This window comes from Hemitrygon akajei, chromosome 29 (genome assembly GCF_048418815.1).
Source record: "Hemitrygon akajei chromosome 29, sHemAka1.3, whole genome shotgun sequence".
Lineage (NCBI taxonomy): Eukaryota > Metazoa > Chordata > Chondrichthyes > Myliobatiformes > Dasyatidae > Hemitrygon > Hemitrygon akajei.
The window spans coordinates 2,692,343-2,710,394 of NC_133152.1; the positions used below are offsets into that span (position 1 = coordinate 2,692,343).

The following is an 18,052-nucleotide window of genomic DNA, read 5'->3' on the forward strand; positions in this document are numbered from 1 at the left end:
ATGATGGGGTGGTCAATTGGATTAGTAAGTATGCAGATGATACTAAGGTAGGTGGCGTTGTTGATAATGAAGTAGGTTTTTAAAGCTTGCAGAGAGATTTAGGCCAGTTAGAAGAGTGGGCTGAACGATGGCAGATGGAGTTCAATGCTGATAAGTGTGAGGTACTACATTTTGGTAGGAATAGTCCAAATAGGATATACATGGTAAATGGTAGGGCATTGAAGAATGCAGTAGAACAGAGCAATCTAGGAATAATGGTGCATAGTTCCCTGAAGGTGGAATCTCATGTGGATAGGGTGGTTGCTTTTGATATGCTGGCCTTTATAACTCAGAGCATTGAGTATAGGAGTTGGGATGTAATGTTAAAATTGTACAAGGCATCGGTAAGGCTGAATTTGGAGTATTGTGTACAGTTCTGGTCATCGAATTATAGGAATGATGTCAACAAAATAGAGAGAGTACAGAGAAGATTTACTAGAAGGTTACCTGTTACCCAATTTCCCTCGGGATCAATAAAGTATGTCTGAAGAATACGTACACAACACTGGAAGAACTCAGTAGGTCAGGCAGCATCCGTGAGAAAAGAGTAGCCAACGTTTCAGGCCGAGACCCTTCATCAGGAATGTGGGGGAAGAGAGGGCCGAAGCCCAATAATAGAGATAGGGGAGGGGGTGGGGCCTAGAGGCGCCAGGTGGAAAACCAATCAGAGGAAAGATAAAGGGGGAGGGGGAGGGGACTATTGCATCCAGTGCTCCCGGTGCAGCCTCCTCTACATCGGCGAGACCCGACGCAGATTAGGGGACCGCTTCGTCGAGCACCTACACTCCGCTCCATCCATCACAATAGACAGGACCTCCCGATTGCCACCCACTTCAACTCTGCCTCTCATTCCCATCTAGATATGTCCATGCATGGCCTCCTCTACCGCCATGATGAGGCCAAACTCAGGTTGGAGGAGCAACACCTCATCTACCGTCTGGGTAGCCTCCAGCCTGGTGGTATGAACACTGAATTCTCCAATTTCCGGTAATTCCCTCCCCCTCCCCCTTCCCCTATCCCAGGTCCCTCTCTGCCTCTCTCTCCTTTCAACTTTCTGTTTCTTTATCTCTACACTTCTTTCATGCTTATCCCCTCTCCTCTTTATCTTTCCTCTGATTGGTTTTCCACCTGGCTCCTCTAGGCCCTATCCCCTCCCCTATCTCTATTACTGGGCTTTGGTCCTCTCTTCCCCCCCATTCCTGATGAAGGGTCTCGGCCCGAAACGTTGGCTACTCTTTTCTCACGGATGCTGCCTGACCTGCTGATTTCTTCCAGCGTTGTGTACGTATTCTTTGATCCACAGCATCTGCAGTTGTATTTTTGTGAATAAAGTATGTCTGTCTGTCTGTCTGTCTGTCTGTCTGTCTTTCAGCACCTAAATTACAGGGAAAAGTTGAACAAGTTAGGTCTTTATTCTTTGGGGCGTAGAAGGTTGAGAGGGGACTTGATAGAGGTATTTAAAATTATGAGGGGGATAGATAGAGTTGACGTGGATAGGCTTTTTCCATTGAGAGTAGGGGAGATTCAAACAAGAGGACATGAGTTGAGAGTTAGGGGGCAAAAGTTTAAGGGTAACACGAGGGGGAATTTCTTTACTCAGAGAGTGGTAGCTGTGTGGAACAAGCTTCCAGTAGAAGTGGTAGAGGCAGGTTCGGTATTGTCATTTAAAGTAAAATTGGATAGGTATATGGACAGGAAAGGAATGGAGGGTTATGGGCTGAGTGCGGGTCAGTGGGACTAGCTGAGAGTAAACGTTCGGCACGGACTAGAAGGGCCAAGATGGCCTGTTTCTGTGCTGTAATTGTTATATGGTTATATGATGATATTCTGTGTAGGTTCCACCTGAGATCCTCTGATATGTTGACAGTAAGGAATTAAAAGCTTCTGACCTTCGCCACCTCCAATCCCCTACTGAAAACATGTTTATGCACCTCCAGCCGATCCGGGCTCCTCCTCCAATAGTCAATAATAAACTCTGGTCTTGCTGACTTCAGTGAGAGGTTGTTCATTCGGTTTGCCAATCTTTCATCAACTAAATAGGTTTGGAAGATGTAGAATCCTTGTGGGTAAAGTTAAGAAACTGCAAGGGTAAGAAGACCCTGATGGGAGTTATTTACAGGCCTCTGAATATAAGGTAGTCAACAAATTACAATGGGAGATAGAAAAAACATGTAAAAAAGGCAAATGTTACATGCGTCATGGGGGATTTCAATATGCAGATCGTTTGGGAAAATCAAGTTGATGCTGGATCCCAAGAAGGAATTTGTGGAATGCCTCCAAAATGGCTTTTTGGAGGAGCTTAGAACATAGAACATAGAAAACCTACAACACGACACACTTTGGCCCACAAAGCTGCGCCGAGCATCTCTTTACCTTAGAATTACCTAAGCTTACCCATAGCCCTCTATTTTTCTAATCTCCGTGTACCTATCCAGGAGCCTCTTAAAAGGCCCTGTCGTTTCCGCCTCCACCACCATCGACTGCAGCCCATTCAATGCAGTCACTGTTCTCTGCATAAAAAACTTACCCCTGACATCTCCTCTGTACCTACTTCCAAGCACCTTAAAACTATGCCCTCTCATGCTAGCCATTTCAACCGTAGGAAAAAGCCTCTGACTATCCATATGATCAATGCCTCTCATTATCTTGTACACCTCTATCAGGTCACCTCTCATCCTCCTTCACTCCAAGGAGAAAAGGCTGAGTTCACTCAACTTACTCTCATAGGGCATGCTCCCCAATCCAAGCAACATCCTTGTAAATCTCCTCTGCATCCTTTCTATGGTTTCCATGTCCTTCCTGTAGTGAGGCGACCAGACCTGAGCAGAGTACTCCAGGTGGGGTCTGACCAAGGTCCTATATAGCTGCAACATTACCTCTCAGCTCCTGAAGTCAATCCCGTGATTGATGAAGGCCAATGCACCTTCTTACCCAGAGTCAACCTGCGTAGCAGCCTTGAGTGTCCTATGGACTCGGACCCCAAGATCCCTCTGACCCTCCACACTGTCAAGAATCTTACCATTAATACAATATTCTGTCAAAAAATCCTTAGAAAATTCAGTCAGGCTCATAAGGCACGACCTGCCTTTGACAAAGCCATGCTGACTATTCCTAATCATATTATGCCTCTCCAAATGTTCATAAATCCTGCATCTCAGGATCTTTTCCGTCAGCTTACCAACAACTGAAGTAAGACTCACTTGTCTATAATTTCCTGGGCTATCTCTACTCCCTTTCTTGAATAAGGGAATAACATCTGCAACCCTCCAATCCTCCAGAACCTCTCCCGTCCTCATTGATGATGCAAAGATCATCGCCATATGTTAAGGAGTCTCCTCCCTTGCCTCCCACAGTAGCCTGAGGTACATCTCATCCCGTCCCAGTGACCTATCCAACTTGATGCTTTCCAAAAGCTCCAGCACATCCTCTTTCTTAATGTCTATATGCTCAAGCTTTCAATCCACTGTAAGTCATCCCTACAATCACCAAGATACTTTTCCAGAGTGAATACTGAAGCAAAGTATGCATTAAGTACTTCTGCTATCTCCTCCGGTTTCATACACATTTTCCACTGTCACACTTGATTCGTTCTATTCTCTCACGTCTTATCCTCATGCTCTTCACGTACTTGTAGAATGCCTTGGGGTTTTCCTTAATCCAATTCCTCCAAGGCCTTCACATGGCCCCTTTTGGCTCTCCTAATTTTCTTCTTAAGCTCCTTCCTGCTAACCTTATAATCTTCCAGATCTCTATCATTACCTAGATTTTTGAACCTTTCATAAGCTTTTCTTTTCTTCTTGACTAGATTCACAATAGCCTTTGTACACCACAGTTCCTGTACCCTACCATCCTATCCCTGTCTCATTGGAACTGGCAGAAGTTTGAGAATGTCAAGGTAAAAGTGAGTGCAGTTGCTATTACTAGAAAGATGGTGTTTGGGAAACTGAAAGAGCTGAAGGTTACCTGGACCTAATGGACTACACCCCAGGGTTCTGAGGGAGGTGGCTGACAAGATTTTGGAGGCATTGCTAATGATCTTTCAACAATCACTAAATTCAGGCATGGTTCCAGAGGACTGAAAAATTGCAAATGTCACTCCACTTCAAGAAAGGAGGAAGGCAGAAGAAAGGAAATTATAGGCCTGTTAGCCTGACCTCAGTGGTTGGGAAGGTGTTGGGTCAATTGTTAAGGATGTTGTTTCTGGGTACTTGAAGGTCAATAACAAAATAGGCCAATGTCAGCATGATTTCCCCAAGGAAAAATCATGCCTGACAAATCTATTTGAACTCTTTGAAGCTATAATAAGGCAAAGGAGAATCTGTGGATGTTGTGTACTTGGATTTTCAGAAAGCCTTTGACAAGGTGCTGTATTGGAGGCTGCTAAGCAAGATAAGAGCTCAGCGTATTACAGGAAAGATTCTAGCATAGATAGGTCATTGGCTGATTGGCAGGAGGCAAAGCATGGGAATAAAGGGATCCTTCTTGGATTGCCTGCCGGTGACTTGTGCTGTTCCACAGGGGTCTGTGTTGGGACCACTTCTTTTTGTATTGTATGTCAATCATTTGGATGATGAAATTGATGGCTTTGTGGTCAAGTTTGCAGACAATATGAGGAAAGGTGGAAGGGCAGGTAGAGTTGAGGAAGCAGGAAGGCTGCAGAAGGTTTTACAGGTTAGGAGAATAGGCAAAGAGTTGGCCGATGGAATATAGAGTTGGAAGAGTATGGTCGTGCATTTTGAAAGAAGGAATGAAAGCATAGACTATTTTGTAAACAGGAAAAATATTCAAACATCCGAGGTGCAAAATAATTTGGGAAGTGCTCATGTAGGATTCACTAAAGGTTAATTTGCAGGTTGAGTCAGTGGTGAAGAAGGTAAATGTTAGCATTCATTTTGAGTTGGACTAGAACATGAAATCAAGGATGTAATGCCGAGGCTGTATAAGGCACTGGTAAGGCCTCACAGAGTATTTTGAGCAGTTTTGGGCCCCTTATTTAAGAAAGGATGCACTGACATTGGAGAGTGTTCAGAGGAGTTTGATGAGAATTATTCCATGAATGAAAGGGTTATCATATGAGCAGCAATTGATAGCTCTGGCCGTTACTCGCTGGAATATAGGAGAATGGGGGGGGGGGGGGGGTCTCACTGAAACCTATTGAATGTTGAAAGCCCTAGATAGTGTGGCTATGAAGAGAGTGTTTCCTTTGGTGAGTAAAGTCCAGGACCAGACAACACAGTCACAAAATAGAGGGATGTCCATTTAGAACAGAGATGAGGAGGAACTTCTTTTGACAGAGAGACAGAATTCTTTGGCACAGCCGGTTGTGGAGGCCAGATCACTGGGTGCATTTAAGGTGGGGGTTGATAGGTTCTTGATAAGTCAACGTGTCAGAGGTTATGGAGAAAAGGAAGGTGAATGGGGTTGAGAAGGAAAATGGATCAGCCATGATGAAATGGCTCAGCAGACTCGATGGGCCAAATGGCCTAATTCTGTTCCTATGTCTTATGGTCTCACTGATTCATCACCACCTTTGATTCAGCCAACACCAGTGAAGTCCTCAACGAAGTTAAATACAGTATTGGAGCTGTACTTCATTACACAATCATAGGTAAAGATATGGTTAAGCACACAGATTTTTGGTGCAACCTTACTGATGGTGAGTGTGGAAGAGATATTGTTGCCAATCCATACTGACTGGGCTCTGCCAGTATGGAAATCGAGGATCAGATTGCACAGAGAAGTATCAAGGACCAGGTCTTGAAGCTTAGTAATGAGTTTCGAGGGGTGATAGTGCAGAATGCTAAGCTGTAGTCAATGAAACACATCTGGGCATATTCATCTTCATCATCCTAGTGTTCCTGAGCTGAGTGAATACCTAATTGAACAGCTTCTGCTGTTAACTTGTTGAAAGAGTAGGCAAATTGGAGTGGACCAAGGTCACTTCTCAGCCATGATGTGCTTCATGACCAACTCTCAAAGAACTTTACAGTTGATGGAGTGCTATTGGACGATCGTTATTGAGGCATGATAGTACGTTCTTCTTGGGCACTGGTATGATTGAAGTCTGCTTGAAGCAGACGGGTACTTCAGACTGCTGAAGTGAGGGGTTGCAGATGTCTGTAAACGCTCCAGCCTAGGATCAGTCTTCAGTACTTGGCCAGGTTATGCTGTCAGGGTCAAATGTTTTCAATAGATTCACTCTCCTAAAGAATATTTTCATGTCAGTCTCAGAAACTGAGATCACAGGGTCATGGGGTGCTGTGGGGGTTCATGAAGTTGCCTCCATGTTCTCTCATTCAGAGGACGTATAAGAGGCATTAAACATATCAGGGACCAAAACCTTGTTCTCATTTATATTGCTTGGTTTTGCTTTGTAAGAGGTGTACTTCCCTAAATCACCAGTCATAGAGTCATAGAGAGGTACAGCACAGAAACAGGCTCATCAGCACATCTAGTCCATGCCAGAACTATTTAAACTGCCTACTCCCATTGGCCTGCACCGGGATCATAGTCCTCTATACCCCTACTATCCATGTAGCTATCCAAATTTCTCTTAAACATTGAAATCGAGCTCATATGCACCACTTGTGCTGGCAGCTCATTCCACACTCTCATGACCCTCTGAGTGAAGATATTTCTCCTCATATTCCTGTTAAATTTTTCACCTTTCACCTTTAATCTATGATTTTTTTTTTCTGTGTTGTTTTCACGTAGTTCAGTGTAGTTTTTGTACTGTTTCATGTAGCACCATGGTCCTGAAAAATGTTGTCTCATTTTTACTGTGTACTGTACCAGCAGTTATGGTCGAAATGACAATAAAAGGTGACTTGACTTGAGTCTGGTTGTAGTCCCACCTAACCTCTGTGGAAAAAGCCTGCTTGCATTTACCCTGTCTATCCAGACCCAGCAACATCCTTGTAAACTTTCTCTGTACTCTTTCAACCTTGTTTACATCTTTCCTGTAAGTAGGTGACCATAACTGCACACAGTACTCCAAATTAGGCCTCACCAATGCCTTGTGCAACTTCTCATCTCCTGTACTCAATACATTGATTTAGACAATAGACAATAGATTTATGAAGGCCAATGTTCTAAAAGCTTTCTTTCCGCCCCTGTCTACCTATGACACCACTTTCAACGAATCATGGACCTGTGTTCTCAGATCCCTTTATTCTATCACACTCCTCAGTGCCCTACCATTCATGGTGTAAGACCTACCATGGCTGGTCCTACCAAAGTGCAAAACTTCACACTTGTCTGCATTGAATTCCATCTGCCATTTTTCCAGCTGATACAGATCCCTCTGCAAGCCATGATAGCCTTCCTCAATGTCCACTACACCTCCAATCTTGGTGTCATCTGCAAATTGCTGATCCACATTATATTCTTGATCATTGATACAGATGACACACAATAACAGACCCTGCATTGATCCTTGCGGTACACCACTAGTCACAGACCTCTAGTCAGTACCACTCCCTGGCTTCTCCCACAAAGCCAATGTCTAATCCAATTTACTACCTCATCCTGAATGCTGAGCAACTGAACCTTCTTGAACAGCTTTTCATGCAGAATCTTGTCAAATGTTGTCCAAGTAGACGACATCCAGCCCTGAAAAACACCAATCTATCCCTTAGCATGTTTCAAAACTCTTGATTCATCCAGGGCTTCTGGTTAGAGAAGACACTGAATGATTTTACGGGAACATACTCATCCATGACTGTCTTTATAAAGTCAATGTCAACTGTGGCTTATTTTTTCAGATCTTCTGATGAGTCCTTGAATGTTGCCCAGTCCACTGACTTAAAGGAATTCCTTCCTGTAACTACCCCTTTTTTGTCCTCGTCTCAGGTTCTTTCCTCTTATCTGCCTATACACAGGTAGGAAGAAGACAGCCAGATGGTCAGATTTCTTCATCTTCCTGCTCCCTTTTCTCCTCCTCAGGAAGCTCTGAGGCCAATCTCTTCTATGTTCAGAGTGCAGCATATACAGAGAAGAATGATTAACTCAATCATGAGCTCTAGCCAGTGTGCAGCTCCCAGAATGTGCCCTTCAGGCATTGATCGATTTGTTCAATTGACCTTGGGCGCATCATGTCTGTGTCCGGGTTTCTGAGAGAAGTCATGAAGTCAAGTGTGTATTCCCCAGCAAATAGTCCACTAGCCAGCAAGGGAGAACTGAAGCAGTAGGGAACCATTGGCCTTCTGAGTGTCGATCCGGTCACCTTATACCCTCTGATGATGAGCAGATTAAGCCCTCAGAGAGTGGCAGCCCAGCACATTGCCAGGCTGTGTCAATCTGGGCGGCATACAAGACTCACATAAACTGTCTACAAAGACTTGAATGTGCAGGAATCCAGAAATATGAGCACATCTCAAAGTTCTTCCTTTCCTCTCCTCATTTTTCAGGAGGAACAGCTGATGCCTCAATAAATGACTTATCACAACTGGTAAGGCCCAGCAAGCTGACTGTTGTGTTTCATGCCCTCAGGTATGGTTTTTGCAGTTTCTCCATGTGATCCAGGTGTTCTGGTCTCTTTGCAAATGCCAAAAAAACGCTAATTGATGGAAGAACTGGCTGCAGTGTAATAGGGCGAAGCTACAGGGGTGGGAAATTGATTGACAGTGCTAATGGACATACAATTGGACAGCATGGAACAGGGCTTTTGATCCAATTCATTCACACCAACCAAGTTGCCTACATGAGCTAGTCCTACCCAACTGATTTTGGCCCATATCCACCTCAACCTTTCCTAACTATGTACCTGCCCAAGTGTTTTCAAATGTCACAATTGTGTCTGCTCTACCACTTCCTCTAGTAGCTCATTCCATGAACCCAGTGGGAGAAAAGGTTATGGTGAAGTAAGTGGTTATATAAGATTATACTAAAATGCAACAAAGATGAAGGGCGGAATGGCCTTGTCCTTTGTTGTAAAAGAATTGGAACTAGGAATAGGGGAACTTTGTTAGAAGTCTGCATTTCTGTAACACATTTCATGACTGAAGGAATTCCCAGAGCAATGAGGTTGCTGGTACATTTCAGGAAAGGCAGGAGGATGGTCAACTCTGGTCACCTCTTGGGGTTTGTGGTGCAGTTTACAATCATGATTGTGGACTAAACAGTCCATACTGTGCTGAATTGTGCTGTATTGGTCTATGTACAACTGGCAGAGGTAAGAGCAGACACTTGGATGGAGAAATGTGGCTCCACAGATGATTGAAGGTCATTCATAAATTCATAGAGTCATAGAAGACTACAACACGGAAACATACCCTTCTCGTCCATGCCAATTAAACTGTCTTGTTCCATTGACCTGCACCAAGCCCATAGCCCTCCATAGCCCTTCCATCCATGACTGTATGTATCCAAAAATCTCTTTAACATTCAGATTGAAATCACATCTGTCACTTGTACTGGCTGTACATTCTACACTCTCACCACCTTCTGAGTGAAGACATGCAGAATAGTTTGTTTAATCGATACATAGAAGTCCCACCAAGAGAGTTTTCAATACTTGATCTCCTATTAGGGAATGAGACAGGGCAGGTGACAGAAGTTTGTGTAGGGGAACACTTTGCATCTAGTGATCGTAATGTCATTAGTTTTGAATTAAAAATAGAAAAAGATAGATCTGTTCCTCAGGTTGAGATCGCATCAAAATGATCTGGCAAGTGTGGACTGGGACAGGCAGTTTCCTGGTAAAGGTGTATTTGGTAAGTGGGAGGCCCTCAAATGTGAAATTTTGAGAGTACAAAGCTTGTATGTACTTGTCAGATGAAAAGGTAAAGCCAACAGGTTTAGATAACCTTGGTTTTCAAGAGATACTGAGGTCCTGGTTAAAAAAAGGAGGTGCATTGCAGGTAGAGGCAGGAAGAAACAAATGAGGTACTTAAGGAGTATAAGAAATGCAAGAGAACACTTAAGAAAGAAATTAGGAGGACTAAAAGAAGGCAAGAGGTTGCCCAAGAAGACAAGGTGAAAGAGCATCCTAAGGGATTCTACAGATACTTTCAGAGCAGAAGGATTACAAGGGAAGAATTGGTCCTCTGGAAGATCAGAATGGTAAGCTATGTGTGGAGCCAAAAGAGATAGGGCAGATCATAAATTGATTTTTTTCATCTGACTTCACTCAGGAGATGGACACAGAGTCAACAGAAGTGAAGCAAAGTAACAGTGAGGTCATGAACCCTATACAGATTACAGAGCAGGAAGTGTTTATTGTCTTGAAGCAAATTAGGGTGGATAATCCCCAGAGACTATACAGAATATAGAGGTGGTGTTTGCTGATTTGAAGCAAATTAGGGTGGATAAATCCTCAAGGCCTGACAAGGTGTTCCTTCAGAAGTTGCAGGGGTCTTAGCAGAGATATTTAAATCATTCTTAGCAACAGATGAGGTACCAGAGGATTGGAAGATAGCTAATGTTGTTCTGCTGTTAAAGGAAGGTTCTAAAAATAAACCAGGAAATTATAGGCCAGTGAGCCTGACATCAGTAGTGGGAAAGTTATTGGTCCTGCATGGGATGTTGGGCAAGAAGTTCAGTCGCTTGGCATTAAAGATGAGGTTGTAAATTGAATTAGACATTGGCATTGTGGGAGAAGCCAGAGAGTGGTAGAAGATGGTTATCTCTCTGACTGGAGGCCTACAAGTAGGTGAGTGTCACAGGGATCGGTGCTGAGTCCATTGATGTTTGTCATTCATATCAATGATCTGGATGATAATATGGTTAATTGGATCAGTAAATCTATGGATGACAACACCAAGATTTGAGGTGTAATGGACTGTCATGAAGACTATCAGAACTTGCAGCGGGATGTGAACCAGCTTGAAAAATGGGCTGAAAATGGCAGATACTTTCATGCAGAGGTGTTGCACTTTGGTAAGACCTATCAGGGTAGATCTTACACGGTGAACAGTAGGGCACCGAGGAGTGTGGTAGAACAGAAGGATCTGGGAGTACAAGTCCATAATTGATTGGAAGTGGCAGCACAGGTAGATTGGGCCGTAAAGAAATCTTTTGGTACATTGGCCTTCGTATATCAAAGTACTGAGTACAGGAGATGGGATGTAATGTTGGAGTTTTATAAGATGTTGGTGAGGCCTAATTTGGAGTATTGTGTGCAGTTTTTGGTCACAGACTTACAGAAAAGATATAAATAAAGTTGAAAGAGTACAGAGATAATTTATATGGATGTGGCCAGGACTGGAGACCTAAGTTGTAAGTAAAGATTGAATATGTAAGGGCTTTATTCCCTGGAATGTAGAAGGTTGATGGGAGATTTGATAGAGATATACAAAATTATGACCAGTAAAGATAGGGTAAATGCAACCAGGCTTTTTCCACTGAGGTTGGGTAAGAGTACAATCAGAGGCATTGGTTAAGGGTGAAAGGTGAACAGTTTAAGTCCAACATAAGGAGAAACATCTTCACTTAAAGGGTCAAAAGAGTATGGAAGGAGCTGCTAGCACAAATGGTACACACGAGCTCAATTTCTACATTTAAGTGAAATTTGGATATGTACATGGATGAGAGAGATATGGCGGGTGCAGGTTGATGGGAGGAGACATTTTAAATAGTTCAGCACAGACCTTGTCAAATACCTTACTAACATCAATGTAGACCACATTTACTGCCTTGCCTTCATCAACTTTCCTGGTAACATCCTTGAAAAACTCTATAAGATTGGTTAGATGCAACCTACCATGCACAAGGCCATACTAACTGTTCCTGGTCAGTCTTTCTATCCAATTAGTCATATATCAGGTGCCTTAGAATATCTTCCAGTAATTTTCCCATTAATGACATCAGGCTCAGCAGCTTGTCATTTTCTTAAAACCTTTCTTAAACAGCAGAACAACATTCACTCTCCCCAAATCCTCTGGACCCCACCTGTCACTAATGATGATTAATATATCTCTACTAGGGCCCCTGCAATTTCTGCACTTGCCTCCCACAGGGTCCAAGGGAACATCCTGATTTGCCTCAAGGCATTAAGCCCTCCTCCCCCGTAATCTGTATAGGTTCCATGACCTTACTGCTCCTTTGTATCACTTCTATAGACTCTTTGTCCATCTCCTGAGTGAACAGAGATGCATAAAATCCATTTATGATCTCCCACATCTTTTTTGGCTCCACCCATGGATTACCATTCTGATCTTCCAGAGGACCAGTTCTGTCCCTTGCAATTCTTTTGCACTTAATGTATCTATAGAAGCCCCTGTAATCTCAAAACTTCACTAGACAACAGCCTGTCCAAATCCACACTTGCCTGATTATTTCTGATACCATCAAAATTGGTCTTTATCCCCCCAATATAGATGTCCAGACCTATCCTTTTGCTTTTACCCTGAAACTAATAGCATTATAATCACTAAATGCAAAGTGCTCCCCTACACAAACCTGTCACCTGCCTGTCTCATTCCTTAAGAGGAGATAAACATTGCACACCCTCTCACTGGGACTTCTATGAATTGATTAAGGAAACAATCCTGAACACATTTGACAAACTTTATCTCATCTAGTCCTTTTACAATATGGGAGTCCCAGTCAATATGTAGAAAGTTATAATCACCTACTGTCACAATGTTGTTTCTTGCAACAGTCTGCGATCTCCCTACAGATTCTTTCCTCTAAATCTTGCTGACTGTTGGGTGGTTTATAATATAGCCAAATTAATGTGGTTCCACAAATAAAGCCTCACCAGACAAATTCTCCAGTTTGTCCTGACTGAGCACGGCTATAACATTTTCCCTGACTAGAAACACCACCCCTTCCTTTTAATCCTTCCCTCTCTATCTTGTGTAAAACAACAGAACCCCGGAATATTGAACTGCTAGTCCTTCCCCTCCTACAACCAAGTCTCACTAATATTTACTATATCACAATTCCATGTGTTGATCCATGCTTTTCCTACAATGCTTCTCGCACTGAAATATACACAACTCAGAATATTAGTCCTACCATGCTCAACCTTTTGATTCCTGACTTTGTATGAGGTCTTAACAACATCTGCCTCCACAACCTTTGCACTACCTGTTCTGGCATTCTGGTTCCCATCCCCTGCAACTCTAGTTTAAACCACCCCACCCCCCGCCCACCCACTACTTGCAGTACTAGCAAATGTTCTCGCTAGGATATTAGTCCTCTTCCATTTTAGGTGCAAACCACCTCTTCTGCGCAGATCCCAACTTCCCTGAAAGGAAACCCAATGATCCAAAAATCTGAAGCCCTCTCCCTCCTGTGCTAACTCCTTAGCCATGTGTTGTCTTTGCGATCTTCTTAATTCTGGCCTCACTCGCACATGGCACAAGTAGCAATCCTGAGATCACAACCCTGGAGGTCCTATCCTTTAACTTAACACTTAACTCCTTGAACTCACTGAGCAGAACTTTGTTTCTCTTCCCACCTATGTCCTAGGTATCTATATGGACCACAACCTTGGATGGTTACTCTCTCACTTCATTTGTAATAAGTTCAAGAATATCTGAATGTTATAATATCTCTGGCCCCTTCTTACTTCCTCTGCTGAACAGAAGCCTCAATAGCCCAGTGTTGTTTATTCTTGGGTCAAGGGTATTGGTAGCAAGGGCAGTACCGACTGCCCACTTCTAATTACGCCTGCCAGACCAGTGCAGAATGTGAGTAAGAGCCACCTACTGGCCAGAACTCATGATAACAGCCAGATGGCCTGAGGAGTCCTGATGAAGAATCTCGGCCTGATATATTGACTATTTATTTCCCCTTATAGACACTGCCTGACCTGCTGAGTTTCCCCAACCTTTTGAGTGCATTGTTCATGATAGCAGGCTTGGCATTTGTCATCAAGTTGGGTAGGTTTTCTCTCCCTTTTTCAGAGACAGCAAATAATGAAGACTATCTCCTGAATGATTCCACTTGTACCTGTTGAAATCCCTCCCTGCCTGCAGACAACATTTTCCCATTGACTCACAGCACTCCTATCAGTCTAGATGGCTTCAAATGTACCATAAGCTCTTCCAGGTCAAAGAGGCATACAGTTATATTACACAGAAAGGGGCCCATCAGCACACTATACCCTTGATCTTTTTTGCCATCTGCACTTATCCCATTGCTTACATTAGAACCATATCCTTCTATGACTTGCCTCTTTAACTGCCTGTCTATCTAACTGTCTCTTATATGCAGTGATTGTATCTGACACCATCACTTCCTCACACAAAACACATTCCAGGTGTCAACAATTTCTGGTCAGCAGAAGAAGCAACAATTCTTTCTGCTGAAATACAGCAGCTTATGGAATTTCTTTGTGTAAAAGTCTTACTGTTCACATCCCCTTTTCAGTCTCCTTCCTCTCCACATAAACCTTGTTTTTGATACCCCTACCACTGGAAAAAGATTCTCACTATCTAGACTATGTATGTTTCTTATAACTTTACATGACTATCCAGTCACCCCTCAGCCTCCTTCACTCCAGGAAAACAAGTCTCCAACTCATCTACTCTTCCCCCATAACTAAAGCCCTTCAATCCAGGCAACATTCTGGCGAACCTGAATATTCAATCTCTCTGACACAATCACATACACTACATTTCCATCTCCTTGTCAGCTGCAGATTCCAGAACTGCTCTGCTGCACTAATACAGAAAATGTAAAACTTTGTGGGCATTTGTGGGCTGGAAAGGGTTAAGAATGAGTCAGTGCCAGAACTTTGGTTGTTAGGTAGTTGGTTGCACAATTGTAACCTAACTGAATTTCATGCTAGACCCAGGAATGACGAGTGATGAAAATAGAACATACAATCGTACAGCACATTACAAACCCTTCGCCCACAATGTTGTGCCGACCCTCAAACCCTGCCTCCCATATAACCCCCCACTTAAATTCCTCCATATACCTGTCTAGTAGTCTCTTAAACTTCACTAGTGTATCTGCCTCCACCACTGACTCAGGCACCAACCACTCTCTGAGTGAAAAACCTTCCTCTAATATCCCCCTTGAACTTCCCTCCCCTTACCTTAAAGCCATGTCCTCTTGTACTGAGCAGTGGTGCCCTGGGGAAGAGGCGCTGGCTGTCCACTTTGTCTATTCCTCTTAATATCTTGTACACCTCTATCATGTCTCCTCTCATCCTCCTTCTCTCCAAAGAGTAAAGCCCTAGCTCCCTTAATCTCTGTTCATAATCCATACTCTCTAAACCAGGCAGCATCCTGGTAAATCTCCTCTGTACCCTTTCCAATGCTTCCTCATCCTTCCTATACTGAGGTGACCAGAACTGGACACAGTACTCCAAGTGTGGCCTAACTAGAGTTTTATAGAGCTGCATCATTACATCGTGTCTCTTAAACTCTATCCCTCGATTTACGAAAGCTAACACCCCATAAGCTTTCTTAACTACCCTTTCTACCTGTGAGGCAACTTTCAGGGATCTGGGGACATGTACCCCCCAGAACCCTCTGCTCCTCCACACTACCAAGTATCCTGCCATTTACTTTGAACTCTTCCTTGGAGTTTGACCTTCCAAAGTGTACCACCTCACACTTCTCCGGGTTGAGCTCCATCTGCCACTTCTCAGCTCACTTCTGCATCCTATCAATGTCTCTCTGCAATCTTCGACAATCCTCTACACTATCTACAACACCACCAACCTTTGTGTCGTCTGCAAACTTGCCAACCCACCCTTCTACCCCCACATCCAGGTCATTAATAAAAATCACAAAAATTAGAGATCCCAGAACAGATCCTTGTGGGACACCACTAGTCAAAACCCTCCAATCTGAATGTACTCCCTCCACCATGACCCTCTGCCTTCTGCAGGCAAGCCAATTCTGAATCCACCCTGCCAAACTTCCCTGGATCCCATGCCTTCTGACTTTCTGAATAAGCCTACCGTGTGGAACCTTGTCAAATGCCTTACTAAAATCCATGTAGATCACATCCACTGCACTACCTTCATCTATATGCCTGGTCACCTCCTCAAAGAACTCTATCAGGCTTGTTAGGCACGATCTGCCCTTCACAAGGCCATGCTGACTGTCCCTGATCAGACCATGATTCTCTAAATGCCCATAGATCCTATCTCTAAGAATCTTTTCCAACAGCTTTCCCACCACAGACGTAAGGTTCACTGGTCTATAATTACCTGGACTATCCCTACTACCTTTTTTGAACAAGGGGACAACATTCGCCTCCCTCCAATCCTCCGGTACCATTCCCATGGACAACGAGGACATAAAGATCCTAGCCAGAGGTTCAGCAATCTCTTCCCTCGCCTCGTGGAGCAGCGTATATTCTGTCAGGCCCCGGGGACTTATCCATCCTAATGTATTTTAACAACTCCAACACCTCCTCTCCCTTAATATCAACATGCTCCAGAACATCAACCTCACTCATATTGTCCTCACCGTCATCAAGTTCCCTCTCAGTGGTGAATACCAAAGAGAAGTATTCATTGAGGACCTCGCTCACTTCCACAGCCTCCAGGCACATCTTCCCACTTTTATCTCTATCGGTCCTACCTTCACTCCTGTCATCCTTTTGTTCTTCACATAATTGAAGAATGCCTTGGGGTTTTCCTTTACCTTACTCGCCAAAGCCTTCTAATGCCCCCTTCTTGCTCTTCTCAGCCCCTTCTTAAACTCCTTTCTTACTACCCTATGTTCCTCAATAGACCCATCTGATCCTTGCTTCCTAAACCTCATGTATGCTGCCTTCTTCCACCTGACTAGATTTTCCACTTCACTTGTCACCCATGGTTCCTTCACCCTTCCTCACCAGTACAAATTTATCCCTAACATCCTGCAAGAGATCCTTAAACATTGACCACATTTCCATAGTACATTTCCCTGCAAAAACATCATCCCAATTCACACCCACAAGTTCTAGCCTTATAGCCTCATAATTTGCCCTTCCCCAATTAAAAATTTTCCTGTTCTCTCTGATTCTATCCTTTTCTATGATAATGCTAAAGGTCAGGGAGCGGTGATCACTGTCCCCCAGATGCTCACCCACTGACAGATCTGTGACCTGACCCGGTTTGTTACCTAATACTAGATCTAGTATGGCATTCCCCCTAGTCGGCCTGTCAACATACTGTGACAGGAATCCATCCTGGACACACTTAACAAACTCTGCCCCATCTAAACCCTTGGAACTAATCAAGTGCCAATCAATATTAGGGAAGTTAAAGTCACCCATGATAACAACCCACTTATTTTTGCACCTTTCCAAAATCTGCCTCCCAATCTACTCCTCTGTATCTCTGCTGCTACCAGGGGGCCTATAGAATACCCCCAGTAGAGTAAATGCTCCCTTCCTGTTCCTGACTTCCACCCAAACTAACTCAAAAGAGGATCCTGCTACATTACCCACCCTTTCTGCAGCTGTAATAATATCCCTGACCAGTAATGCCACCCCTCCTCCCCTTTTCCCCCCATCTCTATCCCTTTTAAAGCACTGAAATCCAGGAATATTGAGAATCCATTCCTGCCCTGGTGCCAGCCAAGTCTCCGTAATGGCCACTACATCATAATTCTATGTATATATCCAAGCTCTCAGTTCATCACCTTTGTTCCTCATGCTTCTTGCATTGAGGTACACACACTTTAGCCCCTCTACCTTACTACCTTTACACCCTTTATTCTGCTTCTCTTTCCTCAAAGCCTCTCTATATGTTAGATCTGGCTTTACTCCATACACTTCTTTCACTGCTCTATCGCTCCGGGTTCCATCCCCCTTGCAAATTAGTTTAAACCCTCCCGAACCATGCTAGCAAACCTACCAGCAAGGATATTGCTCCCCCTCAAGTTCAGGTGCAACCCATCCAATCTGTACAGGTCCCACCTTCCCCAGAAGAGATACCAATGGTCCAAAAATCTAAAACCCTGCCCCCTGCACCAACTCCTCAGCCACGCATTCAACTGCCATCTCCTCCAATTCTTACCATCACTATCACGTAGTACTGGCAGCAATCCTGACAATGCCACCCTTGAGGTCCTGTTCTTCAGCCTTCTGCCTAGTTCCTGAAACTCACACTTCA

The 18,052-nt window shown here is 43.8% G+C and overlaps 1 protein-coding gene across 1 annotated transcript in view; it reads right to left on the minus strand.

Moving 5' to 3' along the window:
• LOC140718554 (proproteinase E-like) overlaps positions 1-18,052 on the minus strand; it is an 80,274-nt gene that overhangs the window by 13,573 nt on the left and 48,649 nt on the right. The window lies entirely within an intron of this gene.